Source organism: Ranitomeya imitator, chromosome 6 (assembly GCF_032444005.1).
Source record: "Ranitomeya imitator isolate aRanImi1 chromosome 6, aRanImi1.pri, whole genome shotgun sequence".
Lineage (NCBI taxonomy): Eukaryota > Metazoa > Chordata > Amphibia > Anura > Dendrobatidae > Ranitomeya > Ranitomeya imitator.
Genome location: NC_091287.1, coordinates 396,451,163 through 396,477,860, shown reverse-complemented (window position 1 = coordinate 396,477,860; position 26,698 = coordinate 396,451,163). Strand labels below are relative to the sequence as shown.

The following is a 26,698-nucleotide window of genomic DNA, read 5'->3' as shown; positions in this document are numbered from 1 at the left end:
GGAATCATGATGTCACCGGAAAGGGCGGAGCCTACTTCAGTCCAATGAAGATCCCATAGCAGGAAGCTGCTGGAGAAGAGAAGCGGAAAATGAGGCGCCGCAGCGTGGAGCCGTGCGAGGAGAGGACCGAGGGGACGCAGCGTGGGAGGGGCTGCGGGCTACACCGTGGACCCTTGTACAAGGGAATGAGGACGCAGGACTCGGTGTGAGGCTTGGAGGATGTAATGTGGAAAGGGGTTGGTGTTAATTGAGGAAAAGGGAGATGATGATGTGGAGCTTTGTGAGGAAAAAGGGGTCAGGACGAGGGGCTGTGTGGGGGATGGGAGGATGATGAGGGGCTGTGTGGATGATGGGGGGGGATCATACATATTGGTTTGCTGTAAAGTGAATGGAGTGATGGAACTCCCTTGAACATAAAATAGAAAAAAAAGGTTTCGGGAGCTCAGAAGCACAGAGTCCATAGGACCAAATGTAAATAAAATCTGAAGAAAGTCCACCTGATAGGAAATGAGAAACTTTATTGGAAAAGACATGAAAACGTGCTAAATTGCAGAGAGCAATTTAGCACGTTTTCATTTTGTATCTCTTTTCCAATAAATGTGGCAATTTCCAAGAAGCTGGATTTTCATCAGGAGGTGGGGAATGTCGCTCTCGTGAGGCTGCATGTTGGGGGCTGTGGTGAAGAAGCCGTCACTCATGTGCTTTTTGTTACTTATCTCTAACGTGGCTTAATTCTACGTATTGGACTCTCAAAAAACCTCTATGTCTTGTCCTAATTCAGTTCTATGGAACTTCAAGCCTCTATTGTTCAACAAAAGCGGACTTGTATCACATTAGCCGCAAGAAGAGAACCATATATAAAAACACATTTCTTTATTTTGAAAATTAAAATCCACAAGACAGAAAAGACGTCACAAAAACAGAGTGTGCAGAAGGACACAATACACCATATAAACATATAACAGCATCAAAAATATACTACACTTTGGGTGGAATGGTATCATATACCGTTTTAATTATAAATAAAGGTTAAATAACCATATTAGTCCAGCCACCACATATAGTCTAGTATAGAATATTATATATTTTAGGTCCCATTAAAGGTCATCTGTTTATGCAATATGCATACCATTAGGGGTTACATAGATCCCAGATATTATACAATTATGGTACCATTTTGAGGTCTTCCAGTGTGTAATATATATACCATGCATACAAAATAAACCATAGTAACAAGACCCTGTATTTCTCAATAGAATCGGTGCTATTCAGGGTTCTATATAGAGTATGATAATCACATGCAGAGTAATAATTACCTGAGACAAGTTGTGACCAAGAGGACCGAATAAGGTGCGAGGTGCCAGCTGTACGTGCCTTCCTGATGCGCCCCGACGCGCGTTTCGCCCTAGCTTCTTCCGGGGGCATGTCATAGTGAGAGGGTGGCCTCATACTAGCCTAGGCCAATGAGGAAGTGTGACGTAAGTGCCGAGTGAAAGTCGGTGATTGTCATAAGGTAGTGTCGGCTTCAGCGATGCATGCAGCTTCCGTCCTGCTCTGTGTTGTAATGATTACTTCTGCGCAAGCGCTCAGTGGAACGCAAGCTGGAATGCAAGCGTTTCCAAATAAGAGCGCTGACAGAAGTATGCCAGAGCTAGGACGTATTGCGCATGCGTTCAGCACGGCACTACTGGGACCTATATATAGGCTAGATTTTGTACATAGATGCTTGTGCGAAGTGCGAAAACACTTTAACCCCTTAGCGACCGCCGATACGCCTTTTAACGGCGGCCGCTAAGGGTACTTAAACCACAGCGCCGTTAATTAACGGCGCTGTGGAAAAAGTCCATAGCGCCCCCCAGAGGCCGATTTTCTCCGGGGTCTCGGCTGCCGAGGGTAGCCGAGACCCCAGAGAACATGATTCGGGGGGGTTTTAACCCACCCCGCATTTGCAATCGCCGGTAATTAACCGTTTACCGGCGATCGCAAAAAAAAAAAAAAAGCGATCTCTTTTTAATTTCTCTGTCCTCCGATGTGATCGCACATCGGAGGACAGAGAAAAGGGGTCCCAGGTGGCCCCCCAATACTCACCTAGCTCCCCCGATGCTCCTCGTGTCTCCCGGTGGGCGCCGCCATCTTCAAAATGGCGGGCGCATGCGCAGTGCGCCCGCCGGCCGGCACCGGGAGAATCTTTGGGGTCTCGGCTGCCGGGGGTAGCCGAGACCCCAAAGAGCACGATCGGGGTCGGTATTACCGACCCCTGTTTTGCGATCGCCGGTAATTAACTGTTTACCGGCGACCGCAAAAAAAAAAAAAGTAAAGTGTAATTCTCTGTCCTCTGATGTGATCGCACATCAGAGGACAGAGAAATAGGGGGATTCGGGGACCCTAGCATACTCACCTAGGTCCCTGGATCCTCTTGCTGCTCCTCCTGGCCGCCGGCAGCAGAACATGGCGGACGCATGCCCAGTGCGCCCGCCATCTGTCTCCATCTGCCGGCCGGCAGGAGAACAGCAGTTGGGGCTAAAATTAGGGGTAGGGTTAGGGGTAGGGTTAGGTTAGGGGTAGGGTTAGGTTAGGGGTAGGGTTAGGTTAGGGGTAGGGTTAGGTTAGGGGTAGGGCTAGGGTTGGGGCTAAATTTAGGGTTAGGGTTGGGGCTAAATTTAGGGTTAGGGTTGGGGCTAAACTTAGGGTTAGGCTTCTTTCACACTTACGTCGGTACGGGGCCGTCGCAATGCGTCGGCCCGACATACCGACGCACGTTGTGAAAATTGTGCACAACGTGGGCAGCAGCTGTAGTTTTTCAACACATCCGCTGCCCAATCTATGTCCTGGGGAGGAGGGGGCGGAGTTACGGCCACGCATGCGCAGTCAGAAATGGCGGATGCGACGTACAAAAAAACGTTTCATTGAACGTTTTTTGTGCCGACGCTCCGCCAAAACACAACTGATCCAGTGCTCGACGGACGCGACGTGTGGCCATCCGTCACGATCCGTCGGCAATACAAGTCTATGGGCAAAAAACGCATCCTGCGGGCACATTTGCAGGATCCGTTTCTTGTCCAAAACGACGGATTGCGACGGAATGCCAAACGACGCAAGTGTGAAAGTAGCCCTAGGGCTAGGGTTGGGGCTAAAGTTAGGGCTAGGGTTGGGGCTAAAGTTAGGGTTAGAGCTGGGATTAGGGTTCGTATTAGGGTTAGGGTTGGCATTAGGGTTACGCTTGGGATTAGGGTTAGGTTTGGGATTAGGGTTAAGGTTAGGGTTGTGATTAGGGGTGTATTGGGATTAGGGTTAGGTTTGAGGTTAGGGTTGAGATTAGGATTAGGGGTGTGTTGGATTTAGGGTTTTGATTAGGGTTATGGTTAGGGTTGACTTGGGGTAAGGGTTGTGATTATGGTTAGGGTTAGTGATTAGGATTATGGATGAGGTTGGGATTAGGGTTAGGGGTGTGTTGGAGTTAGGGTTGGAGCTAGAATTGGGGGGTTTCCACTGTTTAGGTACATCAGGGGGTCTCCAAACACGACAGCCAATTTTGCGCTCAAAAAGTCAAATGGTGCTCCCTCCCTTCTGAGCTCTGCCGTGCGCCCAAACAGTGGGTTACCCCCACATATGGGGCATCAGCGTACTCGGGATAAATTGGACAACAACTTCTGGGGTCCAATTTCTCTTGTTACCCTTGTGAAAATAAAAACTTGGGGGCTACAAAATCTTTTTTGTGAAAAAAAAATATTTTTTATTTTCACGACTCTGCATTCTAAACTTCTGTGAAGCACTTGGGCATTCAAAGTTCTCACCACACATCTAGATAAGTTCCTTGGGGGGTCTAGTTTCCAAAATGGGGTCACTTGTGGGGGGTTACTACAGTTTAGGTACATCAGGGGCTCTGCAATCGCAACATAATGCCCACAGACCATTCTATCAAAGTCTGCATTCCAAAAAGGCGCTCCTTCCCTTCCGAGCTCTGCCGTGCGCCCAAACAGTGGTTTACCGCCACATATGGTGCATCAGCGTACTCGGGATAAATTGGACAACAACTATTGCAGTCCAATTTCTCCTGTTACCCTTGTGAAAATAAAAACTTGGGGGCTACAATATCTTTTTTGTGGAAAAAAAAATATTTTTTATTTTCACGACTCTGCATTCTAAACTTCTGTGAAGCACTTGGGCATTCAAAGTTCTCACCACACATCTAGATAAGTTCCTTGGGGGGTCTAGTTTCCAAAATGGGGTCACTTGTGGAGGGTTTCTACTGGTTAGGTACATCAGGGGCTCTGCAAATGCAACATAATACCCGCAGACCATTCTATCAAAGTCTGCATTCCAAAACGGCGCTCCTTCCTTCCGAGCTCTGCCGTGCGCCCAAACAGTGGTTTACCCCCACATATGGGGTACCAGCATACTCAGGACAAATTGGACAACAACTTTTGGGGTCCAGTTTCTCTTGTTACCCTTGTGAAAATAAAAATTTGGTGGCTAAAAAATCTTTTTTGTGGAAAAAAAAAATATTTTTTATTTTCACGGCTCTGCATTATAAACTTCTGTGAAGCACTTGGGCATTCAAGGTTCTCACCACACATCTAGATAAGTTCCATGGGGGGTCTAGTTTCCAAAATGGTGTCACTTGTGGGGGGTTTCCACTGTTTAGGCACATCAGGGGCTCTCCAAACGCGACATGGCGTCCAATCTCAATTCCAGCCAATTCTACATTGAAAAAGTAAAACGGCACTCCTTCTCTTCCAAGCTCTGCGGTGCGCCCTAACAGTTGTTTACCCCCACATATTGGGTATCAGCGTACTCAGGAGAAATTGCACAACAACTTTTGTGGTCTAATTTCTCCTGTTACCCTTGTGAAAATAAGAATTTGTGGGCAAAAAGATCATTTTTGTGTAAACAAAAGCGATTTTTTATTTTCACGGCTCTACGTTATAAACTTCTGTGAAGCACTTGGGGGTTCAAAGTGCTCACCACACATCTAGATAAGTTCCTTAAGGGGTCTAGTTTCCAAAATGGTGTCACTTGTGGGGAGTTTCCACTGTTTAGGTACATCAGGGGCTCTCTAAACGTGACATGGCGTCCGATCTCAATTCCAGCCAATTCTGCATTGAAAAAGTCAAACGGCGCTCCTTCACTTCTAAGTTCTGCGGTGCGCCCTAACAGTGGTTTACCCCCACATATGGGGTATTGACGTATTCAGGAGAAATTGCATAACAAAATTTATGGTTACATTTCTGTTTTTACACTTGTGAAAATAAAAAAAATGGTTCTGAATTAAGATGTTTGCAAAAAAAAGTTAAATGTTCATTTTTTCCTTCCACATTGTTTCAGTTCCTGTGAAGCACGTAAAGGGTTAATAAACTTCTTGAATGTGGTTTTGAGAACCTTGATGGGTGTAGTTTTTAGAATGGTGTCACACTTCATTATTTTCTATCATATAGACCCCTCAAAATGACTTCAAATGTGATGTGGTCCCTAAAAAAAAATGGTGTTGTAAAAATGAGAAATTGCTGGTCAACTTTTAACCCTTATAACTCCCTAACAAAAAAAAATTTTGTTTCCAAAATTGTGCTGATGTAAAGTAGACATGTGGGAAATGTTATTTATTAACTATTTTTCGTGACATATCTCTCTGATTTAAGGGCATAAAAATACAAAGTTTGAAAATTGCAAAATTTTAAAAATTTTCGCCATATTTCCGTTTTTTTCATAAATAATAAGTAATATCGAAGAAATGTTACCACTAACATGAAGTACAATATGTCACGAAAAAACAATCTCAGAATCAGCGGGATCCGTTGAAGCGTTCCAGAGTTATAACCTCATAAAGTGACAGTGGTCAGAATTGCAAAAATTGGCCTGGTCATTAAGTACCAAATTGGCTCTGTCACTAAGGGGTTAAAACTCTAGGAAATCAATAAATAAGAATGAACCAGTGTTTGATTAATTTACTATCTTAATAGTAATGAGATACCACCAAGCCTTTAAAGGGACACTGTCACCTGAATTTGGAGGGAACAATCTTCAGCCATGGAGGCGGGGTTTTTGGGTGTTTGATTCACCCTTTCCTTACCCGCTGGCTGCATGCTGGCTGCAATATTGGATTGAAGTTCATTCTCTGTCCTCCATAGTACACGCCTGCTCAAGGCAAGATTGCACTTGCTCAACATGAAGGGCATTGGACAAGTCAAATATTCTCCTCGCCATTTCATAAGAAAAGCAGAAGCAAGAGAGAGAATGTGTTAGGGCGCAATGTGCCTGAGAAGCACACTCTTATTTCTAACAAAACCTTCTATGACAAATCCACAAATTTAGCACTAGCTATTCATAAAACAAGCTAAAAAAACAATTGGGATGAATAAAGACAGCAAATTCTAATCGTCAAAGGTGTGACGCATTCAGGGGCAATGAACCTGAGAAGCCAAAACACTGATATCTGATCTCCTGCAGCACAAGAGGCTTCTCAGGAGTCACACAGCCTTTAGTTAGGTAGGTACTGGGAGGATGGTGTTTCCCAGACAAACCACTGAACATAGAGAAATGAAACGGAAGTGAGCTGCGCCTGTCAGATCTGTTGCCCCTGACGTAGGGTTAAAACTAAAAGTAAATCTTTTACTGTTATTTTGGGTAAGCAGACGTTCCTTATGTTTTTCTCGTTTTGTTTTTGTTTTTTTTTGCTTTTTTTAAGGACATTAATTTGTGTAAGCTTTGCTGCACGAGTTTCAACTTCCTCTATTAACGGCAATGGGTATCCCCGATTTGTAAAGCGTGTTTTTAGATCCGTTATTTGTTCTTTGTAATTGTCCTCATTACTATTCATTTTCCTAAGTCTCACCATTTGACTATAGGGAATACTCTTTTTAGTGTGCATGGAATGTGCGTTCTTAAAATCAACAAATTATTGGTTGCTGTGAATTTTCTGTGGACTTTTGTATTCTACCATCTAAAGTGTCTACTTCTACATCATGAAAATCCAAAGTGGTTTTTCAAAAACATGATGTAAAACGCATGTTTTCATCATTAGTATCGTTCAAGTAAGTTACAAAGTTAATGAAATCTTCCTGCAGTCCATCCCAAACAATAAAACTGTCATCTGCAAAGCGTAGATACATCCGTATGTGCTTTAAATAAGGATTTGTAATATTGGTGACATTTTTCCTCAAACGCTGCTAAAAACAGGTTTGCGAAAACGCATGCCACTGGTGTACCCATTGCGGTACCGGTTCTTTGAAGGTACCATCTGTTCATAAATTTAAAAGCATTATGAGACAAGACAAATTCCAAACTGTCTAATACAAAAGAAATGAAGTCGAGTTCTTTATCTGTATTCAGAATAATTCTATGTATTGCCTCCGAACCCTTTCTTTGTGGAATTCTGGTATATAGATTAACTATATCTATTGAGGCTAATGAAAAGTTAGGTTGCCAGTCCAAGTCTTTTAACGCTAACAAAAAAATCTCCCGAGTCTTTTATGAATGAAGGTATTTTTAACCAGGGCTGTGGAGTCGGTAAGCCACAGTTGCGACTCCGACTCCTGGATTTTATCAGGTTCCCACTCCTTCATAAATGGCCAGTTTGTAACAATAAATTTACTGTTGTCAAATATTAACATCGTGCTTATTCAGTTTCTCACCATCATATAAGTAATCAGACCACTTAGAGCAAAAACTATATTTATTAGAATACAATTATATAGCAAATAACTTTTATAAACTCTTGTAAGTAAGGCTACTTTCACACTAGCGTCGGAATCTCCCCGTCGCAATGCGTCGGGCAGAGATTCCGTCGCTAGCATTTGACACACTGCACAACGGGTGCAGCGGATGCATTTCTCTGGCGCATCCGCTGCCCCATTGTGAGGTGCGGGGAGGTGGGGGCGGAGTTCCGGCCGCGCATGCGCGGTTGGAAAAAGCGGTCCGTCAGAAGCAAAAAAGTTACATGTAACGTTTTTTGCTCCCGGCGGTCCGCCACAACACGGCGCAACCGTCGCATGACGGTTGCGACGTGTGGCAAAGCGTCGCAATGCGTCGCTAATGTTAATCTATGGGGCAAAAACGCATCCTGCAAACAACTTTGCAGGATGCGTTTTTTGCCATAAACGACGCATTGCGACGTATTGCAAAAAACGCCAGTGTGAAAGTAGCCTAAATATGCAATAAACACTGTTATGCAGTTAAGAAGAAATCAATAAATTTGTCCTCAGAAAAAGTATTGCCTCTGTCAGATCCTCCTTCATGGATGCCCTCAAATCTGATCTAATAATTTTGAGAGCAGAGAACAACCTCTCTACACTAACTTGGGTTGGTGGCAAAGCAGTAACCACTCGGGCAACATCTGACAATGTCAGGATACAGAGGAATCGCTTGTTGCACTGTTACTTTTGATGAACTGTCAAATTTCTCAATTTCTTTTAGTGCACATGAAAAATTCTGCTGAAATGTACTGGCTGTGTTCTTTGATGGGGATGACTCTTCTATGCGGGAACGCTTTGCACGGTCCTTGTGATCCAAATATTTTTCGAAATTAAATTCTTCATCAGTTGATGAAGGTGAAAATGTGGCAGGACGACCAAATTCTTCTTGTTCCTCCTGACTGTTCTGCAACCCTTTCACCCTTACTGCTATTTCAAACAGAGCTTCTTTTCCTTTAGTTAGCTGTTGATCATCTAGAAGAATCCGATGCATTGGGTCTACATAAACAGCTGCCAAAAGAATGTTATTTTGTAATAGTAGCTCCTCTCTCCGTTTCATTGATGTAGCAATGCCACTTGCAATTAACCCTCCTCTTTGGGACAGGCGAAACATCAGGTTCTTCCACCCCTTTAAGAAAATACCTGGAGTTAAGTCCTCTGCTTGTAATTTTTTAGTCACTGTAAATTGGTGCTCTAACAATTTTTCCAGCTCAGTCACCTGATTCCGCTGACTTTCATTTAGCGTCAGTTGAGGGTTAGCCATGTCTACAAAAAAAGGTTTTCATTTCAACCAAGCGCTGAATCATTAAGTAAGTACTGCCCCATCGTGTGGCTTGATCAATAATTGCCCCTTTTCCAGCACGTCTCTTCAAAATTGAGTCAACTTTAGGGGTTCTGGCAACAGTAGCAAACTTTCTCACCTTGCCAATCAGTGCAGCAGCATGTCCTTCTTGCAGACTGTCTCTTATAGCATCTGTAGCGCGTGTGATGAATGAAAGAACGTATTGACACAATTTCAACAAGATCATCTAAACTATCATGTTGCTGTTCATCTGAAGCAACTTCAGTTTGCTCCTCAGTTACAATACTGTGTTCCTCTATTTCAAACATTTCTGTGTCTCTGGACCCAGAATGTTCTTCTAGCTGCTGGTCACCATCATTACTCTCATTCATTAGCTTAATAGTACTTATATTTGAAGCATTGTCAGTTACGACAGAAAGAACTTGCTCTTTACTCGGACTCCCATGACAGCACGACGAGAGAGGGGATCCGCCCATTAGGAACAGGAAACCTACAGATACAAAAGGGCGTTACCTCTCCCTTGCCTCAGTTGGTTTCCTGTTCCTGAAGGGGACGGATGCCTACAGAAAGAGCCCAGGCCGGCCGGCCGAATACGGTAGCGGGGGGGGTCTCCTACCTCGGCCGGTGCGGAGATCCCTGGAGACGCCATGGTGGTCCTTGCTGGATTTCACGGCAGTGGCGTTCGCAGCAGGGAGCGGAGTCCGGAGGATTTCCTGCCTCCATCAGCGCCGGCGCAGGTAAGTATTCCCACTGGTGGTGCAGCGGTATGGCGTGGCTGCGGGTGCCGGGCTCAGGCGTGTGGGTGAGCTCCCGGAGCACTGCGCTCCATCCCCGGCGTCCTGCACAGCTCTCAGCGCGTGCTGGAGCATTTCTGGGTGCAGTGACGTCAGGGGGCGGGGTTAGCGGCCGCTTCCGGGTCGCCGGACGTCTGCGCATGTGCAGTCGTCCCAAGATGGCGGCGCCCATCGCGTCTGTGTGCCGGTTTTGACCGCAAGATCTCCTGCCCTCTGCTGTATCCTGGACCAATAGGGACAGCGCTGGCCCATCTGCTGACCGGATCCAAGGGGTATTTATGCAGGTGGAGATGTTAGATCCCTGCTTTTGGTCGCATTTCGTCATGGAGAGTGGTGGTGAGCAGCAGCAGCTGCCAGACGAGGTACGTCAGAAGCCCAAACAAGGATAGAGGCGACCAGCCCAGTCGTAAGAGCTCTTCCGAACAAGGATCCAGAGCTTCGACTAAAGAAACCCCTCGGATTCCGGTACTTTACTTTGGCGCACGGGTAAGTGATCTACGTGAAAGTTCACTCTGTGACGCGGGCCCCTTATACTTTATCATTCCAGGGGAAGAAGAGTACGGGAAAGTCTAAACATAGGGAGTGTGCCCTCTGTGGAGTCCCTCTACCTGACTCTTGTTCAAAAAAATTATGTGCCCCCTGTATACAGCAGACGGTGAGGTCTACAGGAGCGGGTTGGTGGTAGTGACATTAGGTCAGATATTAGTTATCTCCTATATTGTCCTCCCCTAGGTAGCAGAAGAGTCCGTAACTCCGGCAAATCTGAGGGAAATGATCCGGCTGGAAGTAAGGGAATCACTACGGTCCCTATCCCAAGCGGAAGGCTCAAAGCATAGGACTCTCTTGGACTCTAATTCTTCAGAGGAAGAAAGAGAGGAAAATTCCTCTCTCTCCAGTCCTCTCTCCTCTTCATCAGATGAGGAGTCAGGACGATTCTGTCTACCCTTGGATAAAATCGACAAAGTTGTCAAATCAGTTAGAGGCACCATGGGTATAGAGGAACCTAAATCACAACCCTCGAAACAGGAGATGATGTTTAGCGGACTTGATCGTAAAAAACATAGATCTTTTCCGGTAAACGAAAAGATTCAGGATTTGATCCTTAGAGAATGGAAGAAACCAGAAAAAAAGGGGGCCTTACCACCAGCATTAAAACGCAGGTATCCCTTTGATGATCCGGTTGTGGATACATGGGATAAAGCTCCTAAATTGGATGCGGCTGTTGCAAAGGCGTCAAAGAAAGCCTCATTACCCTTTGAGGATATGGGGACCCTCAAGGATCCTCTGGACAGAAAAGCAGATATATTCCTTAAAGGTACCTGGGAGATGGCGGCTGGATCTCTCAGACCTGCTGTGGCGGCAACATGTACGGCCAGATCATTAATGGTCTGGCTAGATCAGTTAGAGTCTCAGCTTAAGGATGGTGCATCTAGGGACACTATTCTGAAGGCTCTACCGACCATCCAGAATGCTGCAGCCTTCCTATCGGACGCATCGGTGGACTCTGTCAGAATGGCGGCTAGAGCGGCAGGACTATCCAACGCGGCTCGCAGGGCCTTGTGGCTGAAATGCTGGTCAGGTGACATTCAGTCTAGAACCAAGCTCTGCGCCATTCCGTGTGAAGGACAATACCTCTTCAGTCCAACTCTGGACGAGTTGTTGGAGAAAGCAGGGGATGACAAAAAGAAATTCCCCAATCTATATTCATCTTACCGCCGGCCGTTCAATCGAAGGAGATTTGGTCGCGGGAAGAAACGCGGATCCTCTCCCACTAGAGAGAGTTTCAGATGGGAAGACAGACGCGGTAGAGGTACGGGATATATGTTTCGCCGTTCCTCAAAGGATCAGAAAAAACCGGACCAATGACTAGCGATCCCTGTGGGGGGTAGACTGTCAGCATTCTCTTCAGCTTGGCTTGACATTACAAACAGTAAATGGGTCAGAGGCATCATTACTGAAGGTCTAAAACTGGACTTCAATCACTGGCCTCGTGAAAAATTTAAATTAACCCCTTTACGTTCCTCCCCCCTTGAGCAAGCAGCCCTGGAAGCAGAGGTTATCAACTTATGTTCCAAGAACGTGCTGATTGAAATTCCGGAATCAGAAAGAGGAAGGGGATTTTATTCTCTTTTTCTGATTAAGAAACCAGACGGATCTTTTAGAACGATCATTAATCTCAAATGTCTTAATGAGTTCCTGGTCAATGAATCATTTAAAATGGAAACAATCAATTCCGCAATAAAAATGTTGTTTAATCACTGTTTCATGGTATTTGTAGATCTAAAAGATGCATACTATCATGTTCCAATACATGAACACTTCCAGAGATTCCTGAGAGTAGCTGTGTCAATGGGGGGCCAGATTCGCCATTTCCAGTTCAGAGCTCTTCCCTTCGGCTTATCGGCAGCTCCTAGGGTGTTTACAAAGTTAGTGGCCAAAGTCATGGCACACTTACGAGAGTCTGACATCCTAATTATTCCCTACTTGGATGACTTTCTTATAGTAGGGAGCTCTGCAGACCATTGCCGTTCTCAGCTAGAGACAGCCACATCCAAACTTGAGCATCTGGGGTGGATCGTAAATTACGAAAAATCTCGTTTACAGCCCCAGAAAATACAAAGATTTTTGGGACTATTGTTAAACTCAGAATCCCAACAGTGTTGTCTTCCACCCGACAAGTTGTTACATATCCAGCAACAGGTGTGTAGGGCAATTGATAAGCCATCCATGACCCTTAGACAGGCTATGTCACTATTGGGTTCTTTAACCTCTTGCATTCCCGCCGTCCGTTGGGCCCAGTTCCACACCAGACCGTTACAATCCGAGGTGCTGGTTAATGATAGAATCTTACAGGGGTCCCTGCAGAATCAGATTACCTTAGGTCCAAAAGCACTCACATCTCTTAGATGGTGGCTAGACAGTGAAAACTTATCAGCGGGAGTTTCCTGGGTGTCACAGGTAACACGTGTTGTAACAACGGATGCTAGCCCTTCGGGTTGGGGAGCACACATGGATGACATGATGGTTCAGGGTCTATGGTCCCCTCCCCTAACATCAGCCTCCTCCAACCAGAAAGAGTTAATGGCAGTAGAGCTTTCAGTGAAAAAATTCCTCATATATCTGCAGGGTCATCATGTCAAGATCCTATCGGAAAACCAGGTGGCAGTCGCATACATAAATCATCAGGGTGGAACTCATTCCGAGTCACTGATGAGAGTGGCGGATCGTCTGTTCCAGACAGCAGAAAATCACTTCTTATCCCTAACCGCTCTACACATAAGAGGAAAAGAAAACATCAAAGCGGACTTTCTAAGCCGCAACACCTTGAGACAAGGGGAGTGGTCCCTAAACAATTGTGTGTTCGATCAGATCGTCCACAAATGGGGACATCCAGAAGTAGATTTATTTGCTGCCAGGGACAACCGGAAGACAACAAAATTTTGTTCCCTAAATCCCAGGGAAAATCCTCTGATGGTAGACGCTTTTCTGATCAAATGGGATTTTCAACTGGCGTATGCATTTCCTCCACTAGGCCTGTTACCCCTAGTAGTCAGGAAGATAAGAGAAGATCGGGCCAGAGTTATATTGATTGCCCCATTCTGGCCCAGAAGGGCCTGGTTCACTTGGCTCAGGATCATGTTAGTGGAGGACCCCTGGGTACTTCCGGACATTCCAGATCTGCTCTACCAGGGTCCGATCAGTCATCCTCAAGTAAAGAATCTCCATTTAACGGCATGGATTTTGAAAGGGCGTTGCTAAAAAGCAAAGGGTTCTCCCCGAGTCTAATTGAGACCCTTATGAAAAGTAGAAAGCAGATAACCACAACAATTTACGCTAGAACCTGGCGGAAATTTCTGGCCTCTTCTGATTTTAATTTAGAAGAGGGATTACCTATAAAACAAATCTTAGAATTTCTGCAAAAAGGCTTAGAGCTAGGTCTATCTACTAGTACTCTAAGGGTACAGGTCTCGGCCCTAGGGGCTCTATTTTCATGTAACATCGCCAATAATTATTGGATCTCGAGGTTCATTAAAGCATCTATTAGATCTAGACCCATACATAAAGATAGATCTATGCCTTGGGATCTCAACCTAGTACTATCAGCATTGACTAGAGAGCCGTTTGAACCTTTACAATCAGCTTCAATTAAGGCCCTATCTCTTAAGACAGCTTTTCTTGTGGCAATTACATCTGCCCGTAGAGTTGGGGACATACAAGCACTCTCCAGGGTATCCCCTTATACAGAGTTTCTACCAGACAGAGTAATCCTCAGACCGGACCCAGCCTATTTACCAAAAGTGTCATCACGGTTTCACAGGACACAGGAGATAGTTTTACCATCCTTCCTTCCCAATCCCTCCAACCCTAAAGAAGAACTACTCCATACATTAGATGTTAGGAGATGCCTGCTAGAATACATCTCTATTACTGACACATGGAAGAAAGATGATGCGTTGTTCTTATCTTTCCAAAACCCTAGAAAGGGACTTAGGGTATCAAAGTACACACTAGCAAAGTGGATTAGGGAGGCTATCTCTTTGGCTTACACTGCAGGTGGAGGTCCGGCTCCGCAGAATCTGAGGGCGCATTCCACCAGGGCCATGGCTACATCCTGGGCGGAAAAGTCTGGAGTATCAATCGACCAGATATGTAAGGCGGCCACATGGTCATCCCCGTCCACCTTCTTTAAGCACTATAGGTTGGATTTGGGGGCTTCCTCTGATCTCACATTCGGGTTAAGGGTGCTACAGGCCATAGTCCCTCCCTAAGGAAGCTTACATCTCTGTAATTCTCTCGTCGTGCTGTCATGGGAGTCCGAGTAAAGCATTAAGCTACTTACTGGTAGTGGCATTTCTCGGAGGCCCATGACAGCACCCTTAGTTCCCTCCCTATTCACTGGGGGTTGCACTTCCTATAAATGTATATATTTCACAATACGATACCAGTCCCAATAGATGTCTGATATTTTGTATATAATCTGTATATAGTGTATATTTTTGTGTACCACTAACCGCGGTAGTCCTCTCAAGACTCTGAAATACAACTGAGGCAAGGGAGAGGTACCGCCCTTTTGTATCTGTAGGTTTCCTGTTCCTAATGGGCGGATCCCCTCTCTCGTCGTGCTGTCATGGGCCTCCGAGAAATGCCGCTACCAGTAAGTAGCTTAATGCTTTTTTAAGTTCATAGTCTTGCAGAACCTTTTCCACCAAGACCTGGAGAAACTCACTGGTGTGATTATCTTTGGTGTCTTTTACTGCCAATTTCTTGGTAACTATTTCATTTTTGTCACAAACAAATCGGACATTGATGGCAAAATAGTTCACTCTGACGTGTGCAGGCATCCATTTTAAGAAACAGAAAGCATCCCTTGAGAGTTTTTTTAAGTTCTTCCTTTTGTTTAAAAGCTTCTTCGATTACTAATTTTCTAATACTCTCTCCAGAGAAACACCAAGCTTGCTTGCCATTTCCCCATTCAGACACACAAAAGCTGGTCGTGAAAATAATGAAATGGGCACACTATCCTTTATAACAAGCTCTATGATCTGTTTTTAAATGTATCTACTGTCATTGTCACAGTAACTTTGTCATTGACAAAATATCTTGCAACTGATGGCTGCAAAGTTCTCTGCTCCTTTGTTTGGCTGGAAGAGCTGGGCACTGGTTCATTGGTTTGGATGCAGTCTTTCTCATCCACTGCTTTCAGTACTTCTGGATGAAAGCGCTGTAAGGGTATGTGCACACGTCCAGATTTTTAGCGTTTTTTTTTTGTGGAATTTCGCCATAAAAACGCTATAAATTCGCTAAAAAAAAGCTAACATTATGCATCCTATCATTTAGAATGCATTCCGCATTTTTTGTGCATATGTTAGCGTTTTTTTCCGCAAAAAAAACCGCATACCGCAAAAAATCCGGACATGCTCTATCTTTTTGCGGATTTTCTGCGGATTTCCTATCAAAATGGACATTCCGAAAAAACGCGCAAATTCCGCGAGAAATCCGCGCGAAAAAAGCATGCGGATTTCTGGCAGAATTCTCCGGATTTTGTCAGGAAAAAATCCTGACGTGTGCACATACCCTCAATGTCTCTTTAGATCAGAAGCTCTGGTAGGAGCATTTTTATCTTTGCCTGAATATGCACTGATCTTGGCTTCACAGCATTTGTTTTCGTCTGGATCATTTGTTATACATTGACAGACATAGTTTTCTATCTTGAGTGATGGTGAAATGTTCAAATACAGCTGATTTAATGTGGCGCTTCTTTGACATTCTCAGGTTTTTAATTCTGCATTCACAATCCAAATGACAATTGTTTTTCCTAAAAACAATTGTACAAAATTATTGCCAGGTCGTACAACTGATATAGTGGTCAGTAATACTGTTATTCCTCATGTACTCACAGTTAACTGATGCAAAGTTTGTTGAAAGGATAATACTTCTTACAGTCTTCCTCTCCTGAGTAGCAGCTGTGAGATGCTTGGAAGACACACACCAACCATCTAGTCTAGAGGAGGAGCTTTACTGCTAAGAATTTGCAACACATTTTCAGTTTCATACATTGTAAGTAGGGGGGTTGGGGCAGCATGAGGTTAACCAAGTATAAGAATAGATAAGGGCAGTGGAGAACAGTGACACCCAAGAAGTAAAGGTACCGTCACACTAAGCGACGCTGCAGCGATACCGACAACGATCCGGATCGCTGCAGCGTCGCTGTTTGGTCGCTGGAGAGCTGTCACACAGACAGCTCTCCAACGACCAACGATGCCGGTAACCAGGGTAAACATCGGGTTACTAAGCGCAGGGCCGCGCTTAGTAACCCGATGTTTACCCTGGTTACCATCGTTAAAGTAAAAAAAACAACCACTACATACTTACCTACCGCTGTCTGTCCTCCGCTGTGCTTCTCTGCTCTGACTGTGAGCACAGCAGCCGGAAAGCAGAGCAGTGACGTCACCGCTCTGCTTTCCGGCTGCCCGACGCTCACAGCCAGAGCAGAGAAGCACCGCGCCGGGGACAGACAGCGGTAGGAAAGTATGTAGTGGTTTTTTTGACTTTAACGATGGTAACCAGGGTAAACATCGGGTTACTAAGCGCGGCCCTGCGCTTAGTAACCCGATGTTTACCCTGTTACCAGCGAAGACATCGCTGAATCGGCGTCACACACGCCGATTCAGCGATGTCAGCGGGAGATCCAGCGACGAAACAAAGTTCTGGCCTTTCTTCCCCGACCAGCGATATCATAGCAGGGGCCTGATCGCTGCTGCCTGTCACACTGGACGATATCGCTAGCCAGGACGCTGCAACGTCACGGATCGCTAGCGATATCGTCTAGTGTGATGGTACCTTAAGAAATGTCTCTATCTCCAGCAGAACTGCTTATCACTGTTGTTCATAGTTTGATAGAACATACAGTGGGGCAAAAAAGTATTTAGTCAGTCAGCAATAGTGCAAGTTCCACCAGTTAAAAAGATGAGAGGCGTCTGTAATTTACATCATAGGTAGACCTCAACTATGGGAGACAAACTGAGAAAAAAAAATCCAGAAAATCACATTGTCTGTTTTTTTATCATTTTTATTGCATATTATGGTGGAAAATAAGTATTTGGTCAGAAACAAAATTTCATCTCAATACTTTGTAATATATCCTTTGTTGGCAATGACAGAGGTCAAACGTTTTCTGTAAGTCTTCACAAGGTTGCCACACACTGTTGTTGGTATGTTGGCCCATTCCTCCATGCAGATCTCCTCTAGAGCAGTGATGTTTTTGGCTTTTCGCTTGGCAACACGGACTTTCAACTCCCTCCAAAGGTTTTCTATAGGGTTGAGATCTGGAGACTGGCTAGGCCACTCCAGGACCTTAAAATGCTTCTTACGAAGCCACTCCTTCATTGCCCTGGTGGTGTGCTTTGGATCATTGTCATGTTGAAAGACCCAGCCACGTTTCATCTTCAATGCCCTTGCTGATGGAAGGAGGTTTGCACTCAAAATCTCACGATACATGGCCCCATTCATTCTTTCATGTACCCGGATCAGTCGTCCTGGCCCCTTTGCAGAGAAACAGCCCCAAAGCATGATGTTTCCACCACCATGCTTTACAGTAGGTATGGTGTTTGATGGATGCAACTCAGTATTCTTTTTCCTCCAAACACGACAAGTTGTGTTTCTACCAAACAGTTCCAGTTTGGTTTCATCAGACCATAGGACATTCTCCCAAAACTCCTCTGGATCATCCAAATGCTCTCTAGCAAACTTCAGACGGGCCCGGACATGTACTGGCTTAAGCAGTGGGACACGTCTGGCACTGCAGGATCTGAGTCCATGGTAGCGTAGTGTGTTACTTATGGTAGGCCTTGTTACATTGGTCCCAGCTCTCTGCAGTTCATTCACTAGGTCCCCCCGCGTGGTTCTGGGATTTTTGCTCACCGTTCTTGTGATCATTCTGACCCCACGGGGTGGGATTTTGCGTGGAGCCCCAGATCGAGGGAGATTATCAGTGGTCTTGTATGTCTTCCATTTTCTAATTATTGCTCCCACTGTTGATTTCTTCACTCCAAGCTGGTTGGCTATTGCAGATTCAGTCTTCCCAGCCTGGTGCAGGGCTACAATTTTGTTTCTGGTGTCCTTTGACAGCTCTTTGGTCTTCACGATAGTGGAGTTTGGAGTCAGACTGTTTGAGGGTGTGCACAGGTGTCTTTTTATACTGATAACAAGTTTAATCAGGTGCCATTACTACAGGTAATGAGTGGAGGAAAGAGGAGACTCTTAAATAAGAAGTTACAGGTCTGTGAGAGCCAGAAATCTTGATTGTTTGTTTCTGACCAAATACTTATTTTCCACCATAATATGCCAAAAAAATGATAAAAAAACAGACAATGTGATTTTCTGGATTTTTTTTTCTCAGTTTGTCTCCCATAGTTGAGGTCTACCTATGATGTAAATTACAGACGCCTCTCATCTTTTTAAGTGGTGGAACTTGCACTATTGCTGACTGACTAAATACTTTTTTGCCCCACTGTATATATTTGAGTAACATTTATAAAATTCATATGAAAGTTCAATTATGAAATATTAATAGATTTATTTTTTTTTTTTTTTTAAAGCTGGAATCGGTACATTTCTACTGACTCCAACCAAAACTAACTCCGACTCCACAGCCCTGTTTTTAACAACAAAGGTTTTAATAACCAGTCCAGAAATTGGGACAAAGGCTCAGTTAACGAGTCTATCTCTGATATTATTGGGTGTCCTGGAGGTTTGTCAGCTCTTTTATGGATCTTTGGTATACTATACCAGTGGGGGATAATGGTTTTTCTGCTTTACTTTTTGTCAAAGTCCCTTTTTTCTACATATTTCCTTAATAATGTTCTTAATGTTTCTTTAAATTTAGCTGTAGGGTTATTGTCCAATAATACGTACGTTTCTGAGTCAAGTTGTGACATTGCTTCATCAATATAATACTTTCTATCTAAGATTACCAAATTTCCGCCCTTATCGGCTTTTCTAAAGATTACATCATCCCACCTTTGCATTTCTCCAAGTGCTTTCTGTTCAATAGCGGAGAGATTTTTGTTAGGTTCCCTATGCAAAATAGTTTCTATATCTTTTATTACCAAGTCATGAAATAAATCCACCACATTGCCTGGTGATATTGGTGGCATAAAGTTTGAACAAACGCCCCTTTGAATTGTTCAATTACTGATACATTCTTATAATCATTTAGAGACTAGATCCCTTATGGAACTTATCTAGATGTGTATTGAGCACCTTGAACCCACAGGTGCTTCACAGAAGGTTGTAACGTAGAGCCATTAAAATAAAAAAAAAATCACATTTTTCCCAGATAAATCTTTTTTTAGTTCCAAATATTGCATTTTCATAAGGCTAATAGGAGAAATTGTTACATAAAATTCATTGTGAAATTTCTCCTGAATGCACAGATTCCCAATATGTAGACAAAAGCAACTGTTTTGGTGCACGGCAGGGCTTGGAAGGGAAGGAGCGCCATTTGACTTTTTGAGTGCAAAATTTTCTGGAATAATTAGCAGACACCGTGTCGTGTTTGGAGAGCACCTGATGTGCGTAAACAGTGGAAACCTCCCAGAAGTGACATCATTTTGGAAACTAGACCCCTTAGGGAACTTATCTAGATGTGTATTGAGCACCTTGAACCCCCAGGTGCTTCACAGAAGTTTATAACGTTAAGCCGAGAAAATGAAAGAAAATCAAATTTTCCCACAAATTGTTTTAGCTCCAAATTTTGAATTCTCAAGGGAAACAGGAGAAAATAGACCCCAAAATTCGCTGTGCAACTTCTCCTGAGTTTACCGATACCCCATATGCAGGGCCGGCGTCAGCACCCGGCACAGCGGGCAAATGCCGGGGCCCTGGGGAGAGGGGGGGGCCCACTCATGCTGTCATAGATACAGCTGGGAGAGCAGAGCAGGAGATAACATGCTCTCTCCCCCCACAAAATCACCTGGCTGCGTTCTCTTAACCCCTATGTGCCAGCTCTGACACAAGGATCTTCTCGCTCAGTCAGTGCAGCCAGGCAGGCACACATAGGGGTTAACAGAAGGCAGCCAGTGTGACATTGTTGGCAGAGAGAGCAGTTCTCTGCTCTCCCCCCTGGGTGGCTGCAGACAGTGCTGAAGTTTATCAGATTCCGGAGCTCGGTCCTACTAGTGCCTGAGTGAGTGTTATGGTATCCAGCAGTGGTTGCAGTTATGGCTCAGTCTGCTGCTCTCTGTCTCCGCTGCCTAAAAATGTGGGTGATGTCTGGAGGAGCAGCTGGTGGGGTGCAGCCTGTAGCCGCCCAGCTCACCCAGAATACATGCATGCTGCACCAAACCTGCACCAGTGGGGTAGGAAGAAGCTTAACCCCTTCCCATCTGTATGAAGGTTATTGCTGAACCTTAAAGATAACAATCCGACCCGCATAAATGGGGTTAACCAGATGCCAGGAGGAAGGGGAGCTGCTGCCATGGATAAAACTGAGCTGTGGGCTGTACATTGGGGCCCCAGGCTGGTGACTGGAGGGACTCTGCCCAGTGCTGGCATGTAGGTGGTTTCTGCTCCGGAGTCTCAGTTTCTCTCCTCCACATCACACTGTGCAGGCACAGCAACATTGGTTGTCTCTGTCCAGGTCCCAGCAGCTGCCACTGCTTCCACCAAGGACATGGCATCACTTAACCCTTCCCCTGCAGCCACCGGCAACAAATCCACATTATTCCTTGATTAAATCAGGTTCCAACCCAATAGAGGAGCAGACATTTCCTGCCATTAGGGTCCGGGAGGGGGTGACATTCGCTGCCCTGCTACTCTGTAGTGGGGGGTGACAAGTGTAACATGGGGTAACGATGAAGGAGAAATGCACAGGATAATAGTGAGCGCGACAGAGGGCAGTGTATGGAGCAGTCAGGGGGTGGGCTGCAGGATCCCCCCATACTGTACATGACTGCTCGGGACAGAGAGGCGTTTAATGAGCTTCTAATGACGGGGCACTAATTGGGTCATTAGGGTTTGTGGAAAGGATTCAGCATCAGGTCCCTCATTAATGCCCGAGCCGCCTGTTACTTTGTAGCACAGATCTGTTAGGGCCGCAAAACCAAACAATGTTGTTTATGTAGAAAAGTCTTTGTTTCATAGAAAAACTCAAAACAGAAAAGCACCTCTCCTGTATATATACACTGCACCTTTCCTCCTGTATATATACACTGCAGAATCTACAATAGCTGTCACTCGTAAGAAGTGAAATCTGGCATTGTACTATACATTTCTCTGCCGTATCTGTGCATCATAAATCGGGGTATGTGTTAAAGGGGGGGGCCCACTGAGACTCTTTCGCCCGGGGCCCTCGAAAACCTGGAGCCGGCCCTGCCCATATGTCGTCGAAAACTACTTTTGAGGCACAGTTCAAACCTCAGAAGGGAAGAAATGGTATATTATAGTGCAGATTTTGCTGCACTTGTTTGAGGGTGACATGTTACATTGGCAGAGCCCCTATGGTGCCAACACAGCAGACCTCTCAATGAATTCATCTAGGTGTGCAGTGATTATATTGACACCACAGGTGTGTCACAGACTTTTATACCATTGAGCAGTGAAGAAAAAATCATTTACATCTTTACCACCAAGATTGTGTGTTAGCCCCAAGTTTTCCACTTTCATCCTGGGAAACGAGTAAAAATGGCACCAAAAAGTATCCCACAATTTCTGCAGAATATGGTAATACCCCATATGTGGCTGTACAAAACTACTTAGTCATATGAATTAACTCGGGAGGGGCAGAGCGCTATTTGCCTCCTGGAACTCAGATTTTCCTACAATAGTTTGCGGATTCCATATACAGAACCACTAAGGGATTGAAAAGCAGAATCCCTTCTCAAGTGACCCCATTTTAGATATTATAACCCTATGGGAAGTTATCTACAGATATAGTGATGATTTTGACTTCTTAGGTGTTTTCCAGAAACAAGCAGCAGAGGATGTTGCTGAGTGAAAATTGCACTGCTGTTGTAGTGGCCAGTGCGTTGTAGTCACCAGTACATTATGCCCAGCCCGTGCTTCTGGTGACATGCACCCGTAAATTAGCCAGGCTCTCATCACTACAGAGATGCCAAACATGTGGGTGCTAAGTGTAGATTAGGCACACTGGTGCTCAGAACGGAGGGGGGCATTTAGATTTGGGAACTCAGATTTCAGTGGATTTCATTTAAAGGGGTGGGGGCCATGTCGCTTTTCTGGAGTCTCTGCTACCAGTAATGTGAAGCCCCTATAATTCCATTGAACGATGATGGACCAGAGTGAGACTTGTTTTTTGCATCATAAGTTGACATTTTTATTGTGCCATTTTAGGACACCTAACATTTTTTAATGTCTTTAAATAAGGCTGGCATCACATTTATCCTTTGCTCTATGCTGAGCACTTAACTCTGGGATTCTGTCTGTCACTAAAATCCAGGATTCAGACAAAACCCCTGATGGAAGCACTCACTATAATGAGGCCGACAGTCACACTGGTCTCGGTGGTGTCTTGTCTCAAGCACACAACTATGGTCGACCACAAATTTATATGTTTATGATTTGCTATTTTTATGCACTAAAATATTTTTGAGAGATATAATTGTTTTATTTTTTTTGGCCAATAGAGATGTTTGAGGGATTATGTTATGTGACAAGTTGAAGTTTACTTTGGAGCCATTTTTGTGGAGGATAACGTTCTTCGACTGCTCAGATTTTTCAGTCGGAGAATGAACAAAAACCAGCAATTCAGTTACTGGGGTTTTTTAAAACGCCGTTCAGTGTAGAGTAAAATTGAAAAGAGGGCTTTGTTCTTCAGGTCAGTGTGAATATAGCGATACCAGATTAATATCTTTTTTACATTATTTGGTACATTATTTGGTAAGTTTTACAAAAAAAAATTTGAAAATTAAATTTTCTTTGCCTCTCCATATTCTGGGAGCTGTAATTTTTGATTTTTAGGCCAACAGAACCATATGAGGACTTGCATTTTGCGGAACAAGTTGACATTTTTAATGCTTTTTTTTTGCATATAACTTTTTATAGATATAACATAAGGACCACTCAACTCTGTAACAAGCTTTTGCAAAAATGCCTTGCGTGACATTTTTTCGGGGGTCATCTCCTTGTATACTATCCAAGCATTTATAACCGCTAAGTCTAAGGTATTTTCAAATGCGTGAACAGGCCATCTCCTAGTACATGTTCTTGTGGTGTATTTGCGTGCCATCTAATCTACTACATCTACTCCATATTTTGTTTCATTATAAAACTACATTTTCTGGCGTTTTTTTAGCAGATTCAGAAGCAACAAGAACATCGGGATGGACGGAACTCAAAATTATCACATTTTTGTTTGGCTTACCTTGATACATGGTAAGTGTAAAATTATCTTCATTTATAAAGGCTTTAGTGCTGTACAATTTTTCTTTCATTGATTTTATTTCTTTAGGCACTTCTCGTCTTATCTTATTTAGCGTTCCCACGATAGTCGTTCCTTTGCTTTTTAGCTGGTTAGCAAGTTTTACTGCTGTAAGATAATTATCAGTGGTAACATTTCGACCTTTTTTCAAAAACGGCTGCAATAATTTCATGACTACGTGGTCAGCTAAACGGTCATCAGCACGGCGTGAATCATCTTTACCTAGATAAGGGAAGCCATTTGCAAGATATTTGCTATCCTTATCTACATCTAGCCAATATTTATGGCCATATTTATCCGGCTTGGAAGGCATATACTACGTGAAAGGACACCTGGTTTTGCTGGGGAAAAGTTGTTCATCAACCGTAATATATGGGCCAGGTTTGTAGCAAGCAATGCAATTATCAATAAACCTGTCCCACACAATAGAAAAGAGAGCAAACTTGTCGGTTTGCAGTCTCTGCGATCGATTGGACTTCTCATCAAATCTGAGATAATGCATAATTGTACAAAACGGTCCCTAAACATTGTCTCTTTGCAAAACGGTATTCCTCAGTCATTTGACCAAATACTGGCAATAGAGTGCTGGCTCGTGCCCGATATTCCACGAGAATTAAATATGGCAATAAATGCATCTAGCTCCTCATCAGAAAGAGTAAACTCTGCATTATTGTCCCTGCATGCTTCTGCAATTGTACAGTTCTTTATGTGAGTCAAGATAAATGAATCAAAAAATAATCGCCATGCACTCAAAAGACTATCACTAATGATATTCCTTCTGGCGTATCCTTTAGGGCCAGGTGCTTCTCTAAGAATGTTTTGGTTTGCACGCCTACCAGGTAAGTTTTCTCCAATCTCAAGAGGTTTCCATTGAATACCATCAGCTGAAACAAGTATTCCGGGAGATTCGCCTTCTGTGGTGTTGGTTGCTGCATCGCCTCCGCCGCCATCGTTATCTGTTGTGGATACATTTCTGGGACGTTTTGCAGATTTTTTTGTCCACGACCGGGAGGATGGTCGCGAGGCAACATCACCGCATGAGCCTGATCACCAGTTGATGAGCTTGCAACATCTGGAAAAAAGTTAATGAATATTTAGAATTTTTGTTTTGTAACTCACTGTGTGGAAAAACAAATAAATACACATAACTACTTACCTTCCGGATTTGATCCTTCTGAGTCTTCATATTCACTAGAAATGTTTTGAGGATTGAAATCATCATCACTGTCAGTATCAATTTGATTTTCCTGAGATTCAGTATTACAAACAAGCTCTTTTCAGTTCAGCATTACACAGTAATAGAACCAGGTAACACAAGGAAAATGTGAAAAGTTGACATCTGAATTGAACTACATCTATATGAACATCATGGTAAATAAGATACAGTGAAAAAATTATGCACACAACTTTACAGCAACATTTAGTGACAAAAGGACAGCAAAATATAGTAGGTAGTCAAAATGACTACCTTTAGTAGTTAAAGGTAAATTTTGCGAAAAACGCACAATTTTTTCACCAAAATTGTTTGCCACAAAATCTTTTTTTACATCCTATTTGAGGAAAAGTCACCGAGTCTCAAGCCGGAAAGTTGACCAGCGATTTTTCATTTTTACATCAAAATTTGCAAAACCATTATTTTTAGTGACCACCTCATATTTGAAGTGACTTTGAGGAGCCTATGTGGCAGAAAATACCAAAAAGTGACACCATTCTAGCAACTACATCCATCAAGGCACTCAAAACCACATTAAAGAAGTTTTTTAACCCTTCAGGTGCTTCACAGGAATTTTATGACACTGCAAAGAAAAAATAAACATTTAATTTTATTTCACAAAAAATTTCCTTTTGACCTAATTTTTTTTCACTTTTGCAAGTGTGACAGGAGAAAATGGGCAATATAATTTGTTGTGCAATTTGTCCTGAGCATGCCGATACCCATATGTGTGGGAAATCTACTGTTTGGGTGCATGGCAGAGACTGGAAGGGAAGGAGTGCCATTTCCCTCTTTGAATGTAAAATTTTCTGGCATAATTAGCAGACGCCATGTCATGCTTGGAGAGCCACTAATGTGCGTAAACAGTGGAAACCCCCAACAAGTGACACCATTTTGGAAACTAGACCCCTTAGTGAACTTCTAGATGTGTATTGAGAACCTTGAACCCACAGGTGCTTCACAGAAGTTTGTAACGTAGAGCTATGAAAATAGAAAAATCACATTTTTCCCAGATAAATCTATTTTACCCAATATGTAGAGGAAAAAACAACTGTTTAGACGCATGGCAGGGCTTGGAAGGGAAGGAGCGCTATTTGACTTTTTAAGTGCAGAATTGTCTGGAATAATTAGCAGACACCATGTCCCGTTTGGAGAGCACCTGATGTGCGTAAACAGTGGAAACCTCCCAGAAGTGACATAATTTTGGAAACTAGACCCCTTGGGGACTTATGTAGATGTATATTGAACACCTTGAACCCCCAGGTGCTTCACAAGAGTTTATAATGTTCAGCCGTGATGATGGAAAAGAAATCACATTTTTCACACAAATTTTTTTTTTAGCTCCAAATTTTGCATTTTGACAAGGGTAACAGGAGAAAATGGACCCAAAAATTTGTTGTGTAACTTCTCCTGAGTTTACCGATACCCCATATGTCGTTGAAAACTACTTTTGAGGCACAGTTTAAAGCTTAGAAGGGAAGAAATGCTATATTATAGTGCAGATTTTGCTGCACTTGTTTGAGGGTGACATGTTACATTGGCAGAGCCCCTGTGGTGCCAACACAGCAGACCTCTCAATGAATTCATCTAGGGGTGCAGTGATTATATTGACACCACAGGTGTGTCAGACTTTTATACCATTGTTTAGTGAAGAAAAATTAATTTACATCTTTACCAGCAAGATTGTGTGTTAGCCCCAAGTTTTACATTTTCATACTGGGAAATGGGTAAAAATGGCACAAAAATTTTAATATGGTAATACCC

General features: G+C 43.7%; 1 long non-coding RNA gene across 6 annotated transcripts; it reads left to right on the top strand.

The window, feature by feature from the left end:
* Positions 1 to 44: 44 nt before the first annotated feature.
* LOC138642737 (uncharacterized) lies at positions 45 to 24,877 on the top strand. Of its 6 annotated transcripts, none has more exons than XR_011314089.1 (3): positions 45 to 205; positions 23,596 to 23,675; positions 24,516 to 24,877. It is a non-coding gene; the product is annotated as an uncharacterized lncRNA (long non-coding RNA). The 6 variants fall into 6 exon arrangements; XR_011314088.1 differs by having other exon boundaries at positions 45 to 236; positions 23,599 to 23,675; XR_011314085.1 differs by having other exon boundaries at positions 45 to 236.
* Positions 24,878 to 26,698: the final 1,821 nt, after the last annotated feature.